At 44.3% G+C, this 17,184-nt stretch overlaps 1 long non-coding RNA gene across 1 annotated transcript in view; it reads left to right on the top strand.

Moving 5' to 3' along the window:
• LOC133087764 (uncharacterized) overlaps positions 1–16,326 on the top strand; it is a 52,116-nt gene extending 35,790 nt beyond the window's left edge. The window contains exon 3 of the long non-coding RNA XR_009700444.1: positions 15,824–16,326. This is a non-coding gene — a long non-coding RNA (uncharacterized LOC133087764). The remainder of the gene's footprint in view (positions 1–15,823) is intronic.
• Positions 16,327–17,184: the final 858 nt, after the last annotated feature.

The raw sequence follows: 17,184 nt of genomic DNA, 5'->3' as shown, positions 1-17,184 counted from the left end.
CAATATACAAAAGTTAAGTGTATGTCTATATACTCACAGCAAGCAGTTTAAAATGGAAATTAAAAAATCTCTTTTTAATAGTATCCACAAACAAAAATTAGGAAAAAAATTATCAAAATACATGCAGAACTCTACCATGAAAACCACATGACAATCATGAGGAAATTTAAGAAAATCTAAACCAATAGAGAAATATATCATGTTTGTGGATTAGAAGATGTCAGTTCTCTCCAAATCTATCTATAAATTCAATGTGCCAGTTAAAGTCTCAGTTAAATTAAAATCTTTTTGGTGGGAAATGACAAGTTGATTAAAATTTTCTAATGGAAATGTAAAGAACCTATAATAGTTTAAACAATCTTGAAAGAGAACAATTGAAGGCTCCACAGAATCTGATTTCAAGACTGCTGTGGTAGTCAAGACAGAATGGTATTGGCATAAAGGCAAATAGATCAATGGAACAGAATATATAGAGTCCACACATAGATAATCAATTGATTTTTGACAGAGTTGCCAAGGTAATTCAATAAGGAAACGAACGTATTTTCAAGAAATGGTGCTGGAACTATTGGATAAATGTATATGAAAAAATGAACCTTGTCCCCATCATAGACCTAAACGTAAATGCTAACACTATAAAACGTCTAGAAAAAATTTAGGTCATTATTTTCATGACCTTGGGATTGGGGACGTTTTCTCAGAGCAGACACAAAAAAAAGCACTAAACATAAAATTAAAAACTGATAAATTGGACTTTTTTGAAGTTGAAATTTTCTGCTTACTAAAAGACACCATCAATAAAACAAAAGGACAGGGCCTCCCTGTTGGCACAGTGGTTAAGAATCCGCCTGCCAATGCAGGGGACACGGGTTCGAGCCCTGCTCTGGGAAGATCCCACATGCTGTGGAGCACTAAGCCCGTGCACCACAACTACTGAAGCCCGCGTGCCTAGAGCCCCTGCTCTGCAACAAGAGAAGCCACCACAATGAGAAGCCCGCGCACCGTGATGAAGAGTAGCCCCCGCTCGCCGCAACTAGAGAAAACCTGCACACGGCAATGAAGACCCAATGCAGCCAAAAATAAATAAAATAAATAGATTTATAAAAAAACAAAAAACAAAAGGACAAGTCAGACTGTTGGAAAATTTTTGCAATACATATATTTGACAAAAGACATATATATCCAGAATATATAAAGAACTCCTATAAATAAATAACAAAATGACAGACTACCCAATTAAAAATGGGCAAAAGACTTGAACAGATACCTGACAAAAGAAGATAAACAGATGGTTTAAAAAGGCATGAAAAGATGCTCAACATCATTAGTTGCCAAGGAAATGCAAATTCAAACCCCAATGAGATACGATTTCTCCCCCTGACAATGCCAAATGTGGTGAGAACAGCAAGCAGCTGGAACTCTCATACAGGTGAGAGTGTTAAACGGTCCAGTCATCATGGAAAACTGTTCCACATCCGTCCATACTATGACCCAGCTGTTCTATTCCATTCCTAAGTATTTATCCACAAGAAATAAAACATAATGTCCAGAAAAAGTTCCTAATGAGAATATTCATAGCAGTTCTATTCATGTGTCAAAAATTGACAACAGCTCTAATATCTATCAACAGAATGGATAAACAAATTATTGTATATTTATACAATAGAATATTCAGCAATAAAAAATAATGTACTGGGCTTCCCTGGTAGCACAGTGGTTAAGAATCCGCCTGCCAGTGCAGGGGACATGGGTTCGAGCACTGGTCTGGGAAGATCCCACATGCCATGGAGCAACTAAGCCCGAGCGCCACAACTACTGAGCCTGCGCTCTAGAGCCCGTGAGCCACAACTACTGAAGCCCATGTACCACAACTGCTGAAGCCTGCGCACCTAGAGCCCATGCTCCGCAGCAAGAGAAGCCACCACAGTGAGAAGCCCGTGCACTGCAACGAAGAGTAGCCCCCACTCGCCACAACTAGAGAAAGCCCGCGCACAGCAACAAAGACCTAACGAAGCCAAAAGAAAAAAAAAAGACCATTAAAAAAAAAAAGTGTACTGATACATGCAACAGCATGAATAAATCACAAAAATATTATAGTAAAAGAAGACAGGCACATTAAGAGTACATATGGTATGATTCCATTTGTCAAAAGTTTAAGAATGGGCAAATTTATCTATGGGCTAGAAATCAGAATAGTGGTTTCCTCTGGGGGGTGAAGATTAACTGGAAGCGGGTATCAGGAACTTTCTGGGTAATAAAATTGTTGTGTATTTTGTCAGAGTAGTGGTTATATGGATGTGTACGCATATCCAAACTCATTGAATTGTATATTTAATATCTGCATTTCACTGTATGTAAATTTTTATATATTGTATGTATAATATAAAATACATATTTATATTTGTTATGGGCATCCCAGTATCTCAAAAATAAGTGCTACTTAAGGTGAAGCTCAAAAGTAAAATAAAATACATTTAACTGGGTTTGTTTTTCCCCTCCTCTTTCCTTGTCTATTGTAAATATTCAATATCTTAAGTTAAAATAAATAATAAAGATTGAAAAAATTTTGTTGTCTTTTTAAATATTCTATCCAATCAAAGCTTAAAGAGTCTTGCTGAGATAGAAATTTGAAAAACATTATTTTTCTTATATATTTTTTTCTGAATTTCACTTTAATCCATCCAGAATTTAGTGGGGAGAATGCCTGATTCCAGCGGTAGAGAGGAAAGGGCTTTCTTTTCACCTCCAAGTTCTTTCCCCTTCCCTCCTTGCTTCTAGGTGCCTGCTTCTTCTGGCCAAAGAAAGAGGCAGTAGAAAAGTGTGAGGTGGCTATTCAGGGTGAGAGTTGAGTGTCGCCCTCTCCACAAAGGGGCACTTGTCCTTTTCCTGCTCATGACTGTCTTTGTTTAAATGGCCTCATTTTCTGATTAATACAGCTCAAAATTGGCCCGTTTCCTTGAAATTAAAACAAAAGTACAGTCCCGGAAACGCTCAAAAGAAGATAAAGCCGAAATAGTTACCTGAAAAAATAAGAAAATGCTCTAAATGGAATTTTATACCCATCCTGTGAGACACATGGAGTGTTGTACATCTGATAAATATGGACCTTTGGGGAAAGGATGATTCTATGATTGGCTCTGGTCTTTGGGCATCAGCCCTGGGGAGCCGGGGGTAGTTGGAAGTACACGTGGTAAGAGGTGCGTGAGTCTGACTTACAGGGTCATTTCAGTGCCAGGCTTAGTGGCATCTACACTCTGTTCTTAAACTAAAGAGCAGCTGGTCTTGGCACGAGTGGAAGAGAACTTTGGTCTCAGAGCCTTTTTCAAAGCTGGGTCTACACGGCAACCACTGTCAGCAATGGCAACATCTGCAGATACAAGAAGCAGCCAGGCAATTATTGTTGATCCTCCATAGATCTTCATAGCGTTTATTTGAGGGTGTTTAAAACCGTGAGACCAGAATTATCTGGGATTTGTGAACGCTGCAAAACGTGATGATAGGATAAAGCTCTGTGAAATTTAGTCTCCAGCTCACACCCCTAAGTGAATGTTACCCTCCCGAATCACCGCAGGAAGCACCGCGTGGGTGCCTGGCTTAGAACATGCTTTAGATTTCTTCTGTTCAAATTGATGTAAGAATCAGCATATGATCCACAAGGGGGAAATCAGCTTGGTTTTCTTAATTCGCATCAGTTGGTTGTGAATAACTTGTGTCTGTTTCCAAAAATTCAGTCCACCCCCAGAAAGGACAAAGATTGGCCAACAGTGAAGGTATTAAAGGAAATGTCCGGTCCACTCTTGAAATGTTTGCCATCAGCGTTCTCCACGGACATCAGGTGGTTGGTTGCCTTCCCCACGGAGCTGACTCTGAAGGGACTGCTCTCATTGGACACATCGGTCCTATTGGCTTGTCACCGCCCTTCTGCATGCCATATTCCTTTAGGGTTGGACCTGATCAGCACTTACAGATTTCCCTTCTGCTCAAAGTGAAAAACAAACGTCAACCCTGCCGCTAATATTTCTGCCTTTTTTTCTAACTCTTTCTTCCTCTCCTGCTCCCACTTGATGGTTTGGAGGATGAGAGGTGATAAAAGATTTCTGAGGGGTGGAAGGAACAAAAGCTTTTCTCATATCTCCGTACCCCGCAATTTTCCAACCTAAAAAATGACCACTTTCCTCACCAGATGACATCAGCACAGTCACGGTGATTCACCTGGATCCCGGGTGAGGGCTGAGTTCCCTCTGTTTCACGCCTCGCTCCTTCTCTACTTTCCTCCAGGCCCCCAGTGATGTTCCCTGCAGAGCAAAGGCCCTAAAATGTTTATTCCCTCTGCTTCCTTTCCTCTGCCTACCACATGTTCTTCTTGTCTTTGCCTGATAAGCATCTATTCTGTATACTTTTATTTACTGAAATTAAAAATTTTTTCTTGTTCATATAAGATAGACTTTAAAATGTATTTTAGAAACACTGTAACATCTACTTATGACATTTTAAAATGTACAGTGTTCTAAGGTTCCTAAATTACAATCCCTTTCTAGCCCATCTCTCCTTCGGCTTTTTGTTTTTTACTTTATTTTTATTTTTAGTTGTGGTAAAATACACATAACATAAAACTTACCATCTTAACCATTTTTAAGTATACTGTTCAGTAGTGTTAAAGTACACTCGCATTGTCATGCAACCATCGCCACCATCCATCTCCAGAACTTTTAAAAAAAACTACTAAACTTTATTTTTTGGAGCAGTTTTAGGTTCACAGCAAAATTGAGCGGGAAGTGCAGAGTTCCCGTATACCCCTGTCTACACAACCTGCCCTACTATCAACATCCTGCACCAGAGTGGTACGTTTGTTACAATCCCTGTACCTACACTGACGCATCATTATCACCTGAAGTTCTCCAGAACGTTGTCATCTTGTGGAACTGAAACTCCATACCCATTAAACAGCGACTCCCCATCCTCCACTTCCCCCAGCTCCTGGCAACCACCGTTCTACTTCCTGTCGCTTTGAATTTGACTACTCTAGGTGCCTCTTTTTTTTTTTTTGAATTTTATTTTATTTTATTTTTTTAATACAGCAGGTTCTTATTAGTTACCAAATTTATACATATCAGTGTATACATGTCAATCCCAATCTCCCAATTCATCACACCACCATCCCCCCACCCCCCTTTCCCCCCTTGGTGTCCATAGGTTTGTTCTTTACGTCTGTGTCTCTATTTCTGCCTTGAAAACTGGTTCATCTGTACCATTTTTCTAGATTCCACATATATACGTTAATATACGATATTTGTTTTTCCCTTTCTGACTTACTTCACTCTGTATGACAGTCTCTAGGTCCATCCATGTCTCTACAAATGACCCAATTTCGTTCCTTTTTATGGCTGAGTCATATTCCATTGTATATATGTACCACATCTTCTTTATCCATTCATCTGTCGATGGGCATTTAGGTTGCTTCCATGACCTGGCTATCGTAAGTAGTGCTGCAATGAACATTGGGGTGCATGTGTCTTTTTGCATTATGGTTTTCTCTGGTCTAGGTGCCTCATATTTAAGTGGGATCATACAATTTTTGTCCTTTGGTGCCTCGCTTATTTCACTTAGCATACATAATATCTTCAAGGTTCATCCATGTTGTTGCATGTGTCAGAATTCATTCCTTTTTAAGACAATGATATTCCATCGTATAGATGGACCACATTGTGTTTATCCACTCATTCATCGAAGGACACTTGAGTTGCTTCCATTTCTTGGCTATCATGAACAATGCTGCTGTGAGCATGGGTGGACAAATATCTCTTCGAGACATCTCATTTCAATTCCTTTGGGTATATACCCAGAAGTGGAATTGCTGGATCATATGATAATGATAGTTCTATGTTTAATTTTTTGAGGAACTGCCATGTTGTTTTCCACAATGTCTGCACCATTTTACATTCCCATTAACATTGCACAAGAGTTCCATCCTTGGCAATACTTTTTATTTTCTCTCTTTCTTTTGGTCTTTCTGTCTTTCTTTCATAGTAGCTGTCCTAATGGGTGTGAGGTGTTGTGCGCTTTTACTTTTTAAGCTTTTATTAAAAGCCTGGTGTCTTTCAGTCACGATCTGCTTTCCTTCAAATCCGAAGTAGGCACTTTAGGATCTTCTGTGTATCTACTTGTATATCAAATGTTCATCTGTACATTTTCTTTCTCAAAATGTGTACAACAGGAGTGCATTGTCTTTCTGATTTAAGCGTAACTGAATTGATATCTTCAGATGGGAAGACAACTTAGCCAGCAGAGACACCTGCCCCTATGGAGAGTACCTGGAATTATTCAACCAGGTTTCCTGGTTTGGATGGGTCCCCTTCCTCCTACACCATTCCCGGACACCTGTCCCAAAGCTCTGACTGATGTCCCTCTAAGAGAATAGCCTTCCCAGACAGATCTCTCTGTGCAGCAGTCTGAGGTACTTGGATACATTTACAGATTATACGTTGTGTGTGTGAATTTAGTGGTAGTAGTCTCAATCTCACTGAGAAATAATGAAAAGAGTCTAAAATCTGGTCATAATGGAAGGCACTCATTATTAAAACCGTGTGCCTTATAGCAAAGCATTCTTTTTTTTATATATAGATTTACTTTATTATTTATTTATTTATTGGCTGCGTTGGGTCTTTCGTTGCTGTGCACGGGCTTTCTCTAGTTGTGGCGAGCGGGAGCTACTCTTCGTTGCAGAGCTAGGGCTTCTCATTGTGGTGGCTTGTTCCGGAGCACGGGCTCTAGGTGTGCAGGCTTCAGTAGTTGTGGCACGTGGGTTCAGTAGTTGTGGCTCACGGGCTCTAGAGCACAGGCTCAGTAGTTGTGGTGCACGGGCTTAGTTGCTCCGCGGCATGTAGGATCTTCCCGGACCAGGGCTCGAACCCATGTCCCCTACATTGGCAGGAAGATTCTTAACCACTGCGCCACCAGGAAAGCCCCTAGCAAAGCATTCTAAAATCACATGGAAGCTAGCAAACGCAGGGAGTACAATTTTTCCTCTTTCTACCCTGAGTCAGGGATCTTAGGGAGGTGGTGTTTCCAGGGCCATGTCACCCCTTTGGTTACTGCTTGGCAGGGTGGCTCAGCATCCAGCCCTGTTGGTCTGGCTGGGAAGCAGCTTCTCTCCACTAGAGGGCGTCAGGCTCCTTTGTTCAGATCATTCTTTGGAAATCCAGGGAGGCCTCTTGCTCTTTTATGTTGGACTGGGCCTCCGGCCTCTATTTTTAGGCCCTCTGTGTTGACCTTGAGTGTTCAGGCCTGGAGACCCCCCCCCTCCCCAAGTCAGGAAATGGCATATTCTCTTGGAGACCTTGGCCGAGACCCCCTCTGGGAGTCAAGTTCCTGCCGGAAAGCAGGCTGTGAGGGTGGGGTAAGACAGGTCACCTTGCACAGAGCATTCAAGGCCCCTGGGGGTTGGGGGCTGGGTGGGGGGAAAGCATGCCATTGTCTCGTCACATTTTAAGTTCTCAAAACTAAAGTAAAATTTTAAAATAAAAGAAAAATTGCAAAGTCCAAAAAAAAAAATACAAAACAAAACTGCCTTTATCTACTTTGCCTTCCTCTATGGTACTTCCTAAAAAGTTGAGAATTGTGTGGGAGGCACAGGAAGCCGTCCTCTCTGCTTCCTCACTTGATTGTGTGACCTCTTGGTAGCATTTAGACCATGGAAGCTTTAAGAGTCACCAGATAAAAGAGCAGACACCCAGGCCCCGCCCTCGGAGGTTCCAGCTCAGTAGGCCCAGGGTGTGGCCCAAGAATCTGCCTTTTTGGCAAACACCTTATTTGATTCTCAGGCAGAGGATCCTCAAACCACACTTTGAGAAACTTTCCACTGTTCTACATCCTCTGGTGCCATTCACTTAATCTGAGAGTTCTAAGGTAAGTTGTCTATTCCATGTGGGAACCATCCATGCAGGAATTCCATACATTTTAATATTTCAGTTGCAGGCCACTTCTCTTGTGTAACCCTGAGCCCCCTGCGCAGCCCCCATCTTAGGGTCTGAAGTGTAGTGTCTCCCAGCCTCCCTCCACCCCACTTCTAACCCCTGCTGCCTGTTCTGTCCTCAGCCTCCTGCTGCGGATGCTTCCTGACTCCCCCGGGCCAGGCAGCCTTCTAAATTGCTTTCATTTTTTTCATAGCTCTTGGGAGAAACCTTTCCTCCTGGGATGGAAGCCCCCAAATGAGGGTTTGTGCTTTTCCCTCCCTCATATAGGGGCTTGTCTCAACACCAACTCCAAACACACACACACACACACACACACACACACACACACACACTGTGCAGCTCTAACAACTACGACTGTTCTCTAAGTACAGCCCAGCAGCCAGACTGTAGCTCAGTTTTAGGCTTTTCATGGTGTCTTCTGCTCTGAGGGTGCTTGGTGAAAGTTCATGTCAACAGATTTGAGGATCCGTCATTACCCTACCTGTGTCTGGGAGTGCCAGGATTGGGACCGCTGAACCAATGTCCACTTTGGAGGACTTGAAGCCCAAGCAACAAGTAATTGGGAGGGGGACTCCTGGCACCTCTTAGTCTGACATGAATGGTGTCTTTAAGACACAGCAGCACATACTGCCGCATCTTCGACACACGAGAATAAACACACACACACACACACAATGCCTGATTTCCCATTCCCTGCTACTACGGGTTCCCCGCTTTCAGCACTTTCTTGCTTGATTCTCATACTAATTCCTACGCCTCTGGGTGGCAGCCCTTGGCTATCTACTCTGGGTCTGTTATTGAGATCTAAGACTAAATCCGTCATCAGTTCGTAATTACCTGGTACTGAGCTCCCACACGACTCCAACATCAGAGGCAGCCTCTTGGAAGAATGCGCCGGGGCCTGTCTTCTGAGAGACCACCCCACCTGCTTCCAGTGGAGCGTCTACTCATAGGCCCAAATGGCAGCCAACAGAGGTCCAGGGTTGCAGGGAAGGGGGCTCACAAGTTAGCCTGGCCCTAAAGAAGGTGGGTCACCATGGCTCAGTGGTCCTGGGACCCAAGTAGGCTCACGAGAGACCGATGCATGAAGCCATCACTTACAGTGAGAAATAAGATCAGCTAGTTCTATCAGCCCAACCAACTCAACAGGCAGGGGCAGGGAGTGAGGCGGGGGGGGGGGGGGGGGGGGGGGAGGGGGCCTTCCTTTTGTGGGTGTGGCTCAGAACAGGTGTGGTGGGAAGTACGACTCCATTGTAAGTGGCAGGGGTCTCTGCTTGCATTCAGTCAGAGTGGATATTCAGCAGAATACCCTCCATGACTCCACAAATTATTAATGGCTGGAGCTTATTCTGACTGAGCAGCACCTCTGCCATATAAGTTAAATATTTTAAACATTACCCTTAATAATAGGTGCGTGTAACACCTGCCTGAAGAGTCAGAGTTTCTGGGAGGCTGACAGGTTGTCTCTCCCCCGGACTGACTATAAGCCCCTCATTAGACTTCACAAGGTTCTACTCCTTGGTTAATTTAGCATCTAGCACATAGTAGGTGCTCAATGGCACATAATAGGTGGTTGTGATGTTGAGCTCAAACAACTGATAGTGCCCAGCTGGGCTCTGCCACGTTTGCCCCTGGGCTTCCCTTTTCTGGGCCTCCATGGTTGACTACTCCCCCTAGTTGTGACATTCTTTCTTCGCATACACCAGGCTGTCCTAGAAGGTACCCTGTCTTTCAGGTGACCTTGCTGACTCAACAACCAATATTTGACTGAGCACCTACTCCATGCCAGGCTTGGGGGATTTGACAGTGAGCAAAATAATCATGGTTCCTGCTCTCCTGGAGTCAAGTCTGAAAAACGAGTCGGGCATTAAACACATAAGATGAATAGTGTGGACAGAGAAGGACCAGGGTTATGGGAGCACATGGCAGAGGAATGAGGCAGCCTCTTGGAGGAAGTGATGTTACAGTGAGATTTGAAGAGTTCACTGAGTAAAGGGAAAAGGGGCAGGAGAGGTAAGAAGAAGGGTAATTCAGGCAGAGCAAACAGCATTTACAAAGACTCAGGTATGGGAAAGAGTGAGTTGTGTCAGAGCAGCAAGAGAGGAGCTGAAGAGGTGGGCTGCCGGCACGTCGAGGACTTGGGATGTGGTGGCCGGATGAATGCACCTTGCAAACCCCCAGCTCCGTGGAGTGTAATTGGCTGAGAGCTCCAGCTGCCACGCTCTAACATCCATTCACACCAAAGCGTGGCTTCCCTGGCTGCTCCCAGGTAGTGCCTGGGCACCTCGGGGTACAGCGCAGGGCAGGCTCATTCCCGGGAGGCACGGGGCTCCCGCGATGCCAGCTTTGGCTCAAGGACTCAGTGGCTTTGCTGAATCTTCCTTAGACTGCACAGCAGTCTGGGACACTTCTACCTTCCCTTCTCGCCTCTCTCCTTCACTGGGGGTCAGACTCGCATCACAGTCTGACGGCTCTCCGGTCTCCACCAGCTGCCTCTCACGTTTCTCTCACCGACATTTCCCCAAAGAAAATCCTTACATGTTTAATATTAACTTTGTGTCTGCTTCTGGGAAGATCTGGACGAACACATGAGGCTTTATCTTCCTGATAATGGCCAGTGGTGGAGGGTTTTAAATGAGTGACACGATCAGAGTATATCTGGAAAAGAACAATGTGGCTGCAGGGTGAAGAATTTGGTAGGAGGGGATCGGGAGTAGGGCCAGGGAGGCGATTAGGAGGCTGTTACAGTGGCCCAGGTGAGATAGCTTAGACTAGGGGGCGGCAGTGGGGATTCAAAAATGTGATTGATGGTGGAAAACAGGAAGAAGGAGAAGTGGCACTGGGTGATGGATTGAATGTGGAGTGTGAGGGAGGAGTTGAGGATGACTCTAGGATCCTGGCTCATTCTACAAGCGGGTGGAAGCTAGTCGTCGGGTGCTGTCCAGCTCTCCTGAGGGAAAATGCAGCATCTGGCCAACAGAAAGGTGAGCTCTATTATGGGTCAGGACAGCTCACTGGCCTTCGCACTACCTGGGTGAAACACCTCTTGGGAACATCCAGCACGGTTTGTTTGCGTTCATGCTCACTTAACAGCCTTCAGATGGTTAATTAGACACACGGGCATTCAGATGCCAGGCAGATCCCTCTGGAAAGGAATAGTGCCAATTAAAAATGAGTAAATGAATTGGCATTCTAGTTTACCCAACAATGTCCTGGATGCCTGATGTTCCTGAGCCAACCTCTCCAAGCTGATCAGCTCTGTGATACTGGTGAGGATGGAGACTGGACCCTGGACCAGAGAAACTCCACTCTGCTCTCAGAGGCCCTGGTGTAGACAGCCAGCTGGCCTAGTAGGATGTGGAGGGATGAATAATGGCTGCTAAAGATGTCCATATCCTAATCCCCCGAACATGTGACTGTGTTACCTGATGTAGTAAAAAGGACTTTGCCGATGTGATTACATTAGGACTGTGTGTTGGGGAGATCATCCTGGATTATTATCTGAGTGGGACCAATGTAATCACAAGGGTCCTTAAAAGAGGGACAAGGAGAAGCAGAGAGCAGTAGATGTGACAACAAAAACAAGAGATTGGAGTGATGCAAGGAAGGGGCCAATTTCCAGATGTGGGCAATCTCTAGAAGCTGGAAAAGAAAAAGAGACAGTGTCTCTTCTAGAGCCTTCAGAAGAATTACCAGACTGCTGACACCTTGATTTTATCCCAGTGATATTGATTTCAAAATTCTGACCTCCAGAAATATAAGATAATAAATTCATGTTGTTTTAAGCCACTAAGTTAGTGGTAAGTTGTTACAGCAGTAATAGGAAACCAACACACAAACCAACTGCACCACCTCACCTTTTCAAGAGGCAATAAATAGCAGATTTATACTATGTTGTACACCTAAAACTAATACAATATTGTAAATTAACTATATTTCAATTTTTAAAAATAGCAGATTTAAAATAAATGAATGAAATAATATATAATATAGTAATAATTGTATATATAATAATATAATTTTATATATATATAATGCCTATTTTCAGGTCATAGTGACTAAAATAAAGGGCCATGTAGAGTGGATATGTGTCATATTTGTAACTGCTTAACATCTTTTGAATAAATAACTTTCCTATTGTCAGACTTTTAGGCCAGAACTACATTTCCCAGGACCCCTTGCAGCTAGAACACAAGCATGTGACCCAGACTCCACCAATCAGATGCACCATTGTGAGAAGGCACCTGGAGGAATTCTTTCCTAGGGACCTCAGGGGAGCAGTCATTGAGATCTCAGGGCAGCAGGGGCAGAGGTGGTGGTGTCCTATCTCAGTAGCTAAAGTGCCAATGGCACCTTCACTCCAGCAGTGGTGGGAAGGTGATTTGGGTATTGTTCCAGGCTGTAGAGCCTCCAGGTATGATCTTCTGGCCTTCCTAGAAATTCTGTAAGCCACACAATTATCCTTCAATAAATCAGTTTGCTAGTTAATCTTACAGTGTGGATTTTCTTGGTTGCAGTTAAGGACTCTGAATGATACATCACTTCATGGCATTGTGGTAAGTAGCCGGTCAATTTTAGCAGCTGGAAGGTGAAGCATTTTGCTCTTCCAGCCAGGCAGAATTGTTTGTAGGATCAGGAGATGGAGGCCAAAGTGCACATTAGTTCCCAATTACAGCTGCAGAGCATCAGGGCAACCGCAGAACAGCTGGTCCTCTTTAAGCCTTGAGCGGCCATGGAGAGAGACCAGGGTTCACATGAGTGAGGAAAGCTCCAAATGGGTTTTCCTGAGCTGCAGAAGGGCCCATCTGGAGGAGGCGAGGGATTACTAAAATAGTTTCCTCAGACACAGGTGAGGGAGCTGCTAGAAACATCTTTCAGAGTCAGTTTCCCCCAGGAGCGGGTAGCCAGTCCCCATTTCCGGTTTGGGGAGAAATGCCTGAAGTGTTCCTGACCTTTCTGGGGCTGAGAGCTCTCAGGGATGAGGCAGCCAGATGTGAGCTGAGCCTTGACACCCATCCCGCTTCCAGGAGCTCATGCTCATCCTGGAACACTGTCAAGGAGATGACAGATGTGCCTTCTTCTTTGGGTCAGCTTCAGATGAAGTCATCCTTTCCCTCTGGACTCTGTCAGGATTAGTTCTTGGTATTTCTGAGTCACTTGACAGTTTATAAGCACTTTGGGAACCAGAGGTACTGAGTGTCTCTGTGCATGAAATTTTATACTGTGCCTTTATTCCTGAGGGTGCTCTGGAAACCCTGAACCAAGAACGTTTACCCCCAAATTAAATGTTATATAGATAGAGACTTTTGAGAATTTAAGAAGCATAAGAGAAGGGGAAACTGTGAATGGACATTCAAGAAGGCATAGGAATTTTAGCTACTAGGAAATCAAATCCATGTCTCTAGATGATCTCACATCCTCCAGGGAATGCTGTTTGTGTTTTCTTGGATCCTACAAGGGGCAAGTAAAGTAGAGTGGTTTTGTATATGGTTTCATTTGAAGAATGCTAATCCCAGGAAGATTTTTTTTCCTTACAAAATATTGTTGAGGAGAGGTTTTCTGATTACTATTGCCTGATCTACCCTTAGACATTTTTATTCCTTTGATTTAAGGCTAAAACATCCTAATCCAAAGTCTCTAGAGGGTAAACATTAAGACTTTCCCAATAATTACCAATAATAGTAATCAACATAAGGATTTGATCAGATCCTTTCCAACATCCCTTCAGCAGAACAGTTTCCCAAGAAATAAATTTCAAGTTTTGATTGGGGGGGGTAGGTTAGGACATTAATTGATGAGCTAATTACATTAGGGAAAAACTGTTCATTCCCAAGGAGCCCTTTCTAGAGGAAAGCTGGAAAGATGTCTTGGACGCATCCTCCCTTCCTTTATGGTACGTGTGCTTTATTCATTACCCTAGGAAGTTTAACCCCAGATAGGGTTTGCTCTGGGCCTGACCCTACTAGTTAAAAGTTCAAGTAGAATTCTGATGGTAACTAAGATTACTACCCAGTGCAATACAAGAATCAGTGATCCGTGTTAATCATGCTTTGCTGATATGGCTGCAATAAATCGAAATCATTGCAGATGTGGATACAGTGAGTTGTATGTGAACAATAATGTCTATTTGATGCCTCTTTTTCCCAAGTGCATGTTCATTTAAAGCAGAGTCTTTAAAGAAGACTCTAGCTCCAGGTCCAACCAACCACTTGGTACATGTGGTGAACACAGGAGACCAAGGGCCACCCTTCCCAATCAAGGGATCCCTGAGTGATGTCCCCTTGTCCCCCAGCCACCCAATTCACCCATGGAGGAGGATCCCTGCCCCTTTCCATGTCTGCAGCAAGTGCATTGCTTTTCTTTTTTCTTTTTTAATTAATTAATTTATTTATTTATTTTTGGCTGCGTTGGGTCTTCGTTGCTGCGTGCGGGCTTTCTCTAGTTGTGGCAAGCAGAGGCTACTCTTTGCTGCGGTGCGTGGGCTTCTCATTGTGGTGGCTTCTCTTGTTGTGGAGCACGGGCTCCAGGTGCACGGGCTTCAGTAGTTGTGGCGTGCAGGCTCAGTAGTTGTGGTGCACAGGCTTAGTTGCTCCATGGCATGTGGGATCTTCCCGGACCAGGGCTCGAACCCATGTCCCCTGCATTGGCAGGCGGATTCTTAACCACTGCACCACCAGGGAAGTCCCTGCATTGCTTTTCTGATATGGGCATTCTTGGCCAGACTTCGTACCACACAAGAAAATCTAAACATTGTTCCTCTCCTGCTCACTCAAGACAGTCTCTTTCTCCAGAGCTGGATCTCAGAGCTGGGCAGTCCCTGGTGCTGTCACCATGTGTCCAGGTGGGATGCATTTGGCAGATAGAACTCACTTAACACACCCATCTACCACCACAACCCCAGATCCTCCAAGACAGCCCTTCCTGATACTCTTAGCCCCCAACTTGACACTCAGAACCCAAATAATGTGTCAGCTTTACACGGATCACCTGCTTTGCAGGATCTTGACTCCTGAAGTTAGGAAGTCCCTGGAGGGTCACCACTCAGCTTTCCCCAATGCTGGTGCCAGTTTAATTCCAAGATGGTCTAACACATTTTGTTGTTTGTTTCTGCTCTGGGGTGACCCCTGCCCTTCCTGCACCCCAGGAAGCAGGATGTAGTCACTCTTCAGTAATCTGTAAAATACCAAGAATCACCTACTCAACATTCTGAAAATGATAGCAAACGTTTTTAAGTATTACAGCAGGAGGACATGGTAACGTGTATCCTGCTTTGGAACTAACAAAACATCCCCTTTAGCCCTTTGCTTCCTTTCCCTCCCTGAAGGAATTTGCTATTGTTTGTAAATATAATATACTCTTAACACTGGCTTTGTTTAACCACTTTTTCAAACTTAGCCTTTCTGATTATTCTTAGTAAGTTAGTTTTGACTTTTTTTTTTTGAGCCAACTCTATTGAGGTATAATTTACATGCAATAAAATGCACCTGTTCTAAGTGTACAGTTGAATGAGATATGACAAACTCATTGTGTAACCACCACCATACTCAAGATATAGAATATTTTCCATCACCCCCAAAAGTTTCCTCATGCCCTTTCACAGTCAACCCCCCTCCCCACCCCCAGTTCCAGGCAACTAGTGATCTGCTTTCTGTCACTATAGATTAGTTTTAAAGAGCTTTGATTTTAATGAGAATATATTGTGGTCAATAAAGTAGCATTCTACATGATTCTGCTCAAAACCCTTCAAGGGGACAACATGAGACAATTTTAACATTGAAAAAAATTGCAATTTGTGTGTTATTTGAGCCACATAAAATCTGCCCCTCTGTTGACTTCCTTTCTTTCTTTAGTGTGGCAAATTGTTTTCAAAGATGGCGCCAACAATTCCATCCTCCCTGTGACCTCATGCCACTCCTCCCAGCAAGTGGTGGAAGATATCTCTCCTCCCCTTGAACCGAGCCTGTCTCTGTGACTTGATTTGACCAAAAGAATGTGGAGGAAGGGATGCTCTGCCAGTTCCAGGCCCAGGCCTTGCAAGACCTGATAGTGTCTGCTTTTGGCCTCTTGGGATTTGGCCACCATGGATATGCTCAGGCCAGAGAGCTGAACGACAAGAGCCTGCCTGGGGAGGGAGAGGCCCGGTCAGCTCCCTGCTCTTCCAGCCCCAGCCAAGGAGCCAGACATGTGAGTGAAGCCATCCTGGATGTTCCAGCTCCAGCCAAGCTCTCAGCTAAATGCAGCCACGTGAGTGACCTCAGCCAACTCAATACAGATCGGAAGAACTAACTGCCCGGCCGAGGCCAGCCAACCCACAGAATCATGAAAAATAATAAATTTTTATTGTTTTAAGCCACTAAGTATTAGGGTAGTTTGTTGTACAGAAGCAGATATCTAATGCAGTCAGGAACAGTGATGGAGGGTAATGCCCTCCTAGAAACACTTGAAACAACATTGGAGAAAGGAAAGGACACAGCCTCCACAACACCCTGAGGCCCTGTCTGCTCCTCTGTGAATTTTCAGATGTGCGTTAAACTCACTCCTACTAGAGGAACCAGAACCCAGGGTGCAGTCCTGGGCCAAGAGGGGCCTCGTCAGGGGCTCTCGAGAACTCAGTGTGAGGGTTGGTTCAAGGAAGAAAGGGGCCCCAGACCCTCTTAGTTCCCTTTCTCCCTGTGGCCTTTCAAAGGGAGGGTCTCACACAGAAAGGAGTCATAGCTGAAGAATCTGAGTCTCTAAGGAGACCTAGGACCCTATAGGAGGTTAGGAGCTTCTGAGAGCCGAGTTTCCTTAGGAAGACCCAGATGAGAAATAATGCAGGAGTTCCCATGTTCAAGGCCTGGCATGATCCGTAGCATGTAACAGTTACTCACAAAGGTGTTTGTTAAATCAATCAATTTCTGCCTGAGTTATCTGGATATTTCATTAGGTTCAGGGAATCCAAGACCGGTGCTAAAGTATCCCCCAGGCATGGACAATCCATTTGGACAATTCCTGGGGCATCATACACACTCTCCAGACCAGAGAGAGCCACAGGAAATTTAATTTGGAGATGAATTGTTGGCCTGTTGTAGACTTGACCTTCACCTACCATTGAACCACATGGTGGAGTGAGCTTGGGTCATCAACATAAGCCCATCACTTGCATTTCTTTCCTGAAGACCCCCCCCATCTTCAACCAAATCTCCAGGTCATGGAAAAAAGATCTCCTCTA

This window comes from Eubalaena glacialis, chromosome 3 (genome assembly GCF_028564815.1).
Source record: "Eubalaena glacialis isolate mEubGla1 chromosome 3, mEubGla1.1.hap2.+ XY, whole genome shotgun sequence".
Classification (NCBI taxonomy): domain Eukaryota; kingdom Metazoa; phylum Chordata; class Mammalia; order Artiodactyla; family Balaenidae; genus Eubalaena; species Eubalaena glacialis.
This window is presented reverse-complemented; position numbering and strand designations above follow the sequence as displayed.